This window comes from Lathyrus oleraceus, chromosome 7 (genome assembly GCF_024323335.1).
Source record: "Lathyrus oleraceus cultivar Zhongwan6 chromosome 7, CAAS_Psat_ZW6_1.0, whole genome shotgun sequence".
Lineage (NCBI taxonomy): Eukaryota > Viridiplantae > Streptophyta > Magnoliopsida > Fabales > Fabaceae > Lathyrus > Lathyrus oleraceus.
In genome coordinates, this window is record NC_066585.1 from 537,714,840 (window position 1) to 537,717,426 (window position 2,587).

Below are 2,587 nucleotides of genomic sequence, written 5' to 3' on the forward strand. Positions count from 1 at the left end.
AAAGCTCATTTTACAGTTCCGTTGTTCTTCTTCTTCGAAGATGACATCCCGTCTAATTATAATCCTCTTAGAGATAAGATTATATAGTCGATATGCCTTTGATTCTTCGCTTACCCCTAAAAGAACACAACAATGGCTCTTATCCTCAAGCTTTGTTCTCCGAGCATCCGGTACATGAGCATGTGTTATACAACCAAAGACTCTCAATTGCTCGACTGAAGGTTTCACCCCACACCAAGCTTCTTATGGCGTCATTTCTTTCACCGATGATGTCGGGCATCTATTAAGAACATAAAATGCCCAATTCACTGCTTCTGCCCAGAGTTTTCTTGGAACATTCTTCTCAATCAATAAGCTTCTCACCATATTCATCACGGTTCTGTTTTTCCGCTCAGCAACTCCATTCTTCTGCGGTGTATATCCAGCAGTTAATTGTCTCTTGATTCCATTCGTTTCATAATATTCTTTGAACTCATTTGATGTGAATTCACCCCCACGATCTGTTCTGAGACATTTAATGGGAAAACCAGTTTTTTTTCGACAAGAGCTTTAAATAACTTAAAGTAAGTGAATGCATCCGACTTAAAAGCAAGAAAATACACCCATGACTTCCTACTATAGTCATCAATGAAGCAAATAAAGTACCTCTTGCTACCCTCTGAAACTGGAGATATTGGGCCACAAATATCAGCGTGAACGAGCTCCAACTTTGATGATGCTCTCCATGTACTTTTCTTTGGGATTACATCTCTATGTTGTTTCCCTTTTAAACAATCGCTGCACGTAATCTCACTCTCGAAAAAACTTGGCAAGCCTCTCACCATACCCATTGTTTGCAAAGTCTTCAATCCTTTGTAGCTGAGATGATCGAATCTTCGATGCCATAAATGAGTCACGTCTTGAGTGATTACTTGGAGACACTCTTCATCTCTTTCCTGTTTGACTGATCGAGTGTTCGATAGCAACACAAACATTCGATTGGCAGCCATGGTGGTTTTGAAAACCAATCCCTTTGTGTGGTGATAAATCCGGCACATATTTGACTGCATCAGTACAGCCAAACCCCTTTCTTATAGCTGCCCAACACTGAGAAGATTATTCTTCAACCCTGGTACATAATACACATCCTGTACGAGGTGATTCACTCCTTTTACGGTCAATCGAACACTTCCTTTTCCAACAACATTCATGCTTGCATAATTCCCCAATCTTACCACCTTGTTGAATCCCTTTTCTAAATCACAGAAGAGAGATGAATCATCACACATGTGATTGCTACATCCAGAGTCAATAAACCATACGTCATCTCGACCACCTCCAAGCGTACCGGTATATGCCATTAGCATTATCTCTTCATACTCATCCAGATTTGCATAATTTTCTTGACACTCATACTTGATGTGTCCAAGCTTATGACATTTATAACACTCAACCATATCTTTGTTACAGTTTAGGCGACCCCTGCCTCTACCTTGTCCTCGGCCTCCTCTGAAAGCAGTTTTTCCTCGCCCTCTTCCACCATAGCCTTCATGAGTCACTTTCAAAGCATGTTCTTCTCCTCCGTCTCCTTTGAATTTTTGCTCATGAACGAGCAGAGAACTTTGCAAGGCATCCACGGAGAGTTGATTTATGTCTTTGGCTTCCTCAATGGAACAAACAATGTAGTTCCATTTATCAGTAAGTGTTCTCAAAATCTTCTCAACGATCTTGACATCACTCATATCTTCCCCATAATTCCTCATGTCATTTGCAACCGTCATTACTCGACCAAAGTAATCATTTATCGATTCTCCCTGCTGCATTGCCAGAACCTCAAAGTTCCGGCGTAGACGATTGAGCTGAGCTCTCTTCACTCGAACATTACCTTGACACTTCATCTTCATGGAATCCGATAGCTGTTTGGATGCCTCCTTCTGTGTAATCGTCTTCAGAATTGACTTGTCAAGTGACTGAAACAAGTAATTCTTAGCTTTCAAACCCTTCAGCTTCATCTCCTCTAGGTTCTGTTTTTGCGTCGGCGTCGTCCCGTCCATACTCGTAGGCTGGCTGTAACCCGATTCGACAACAACCCAGTACTCCTTGGATCGAAGAAGATTCTCCATGACCATGCTCCAATGATCGTAGTCACTGTTCAACTTTGGAATGGACGCTGAAACAAAGTTTGCTTCTGAACCCATCTTTCTCAAGTCACGCTTTGATACGAGATTGTTAGATGAAATAAGAATTCAATAGAAAGCAACTAACAATACTGGGAATGACTTGTTTATTCCTTGTAAAATGCTGTAAAATAAATAGGGAACAAAATGAACGTGTAGTAACAAACTACAACCCACTTCTAGCTAGAAATAAGGAAACAAACTTGACTAAATCAATTCAACAAACTATCCTAAAAATTAGGACTCTTATTTGACTAAAGACTTATCACAAGAAAATTTTCATTTAAGTTCCCAAGAAAAAACTATATTTTATACCCTAAGTGTTTCCCAATGTCTCCAACTCTATATATGAATCAAACAAATTCAAGATATTTAGAAGTGTTTTATAGTCCCCCCAAAGGTTTCCCTCAACTCTTTCCTCTCTAAGTTTT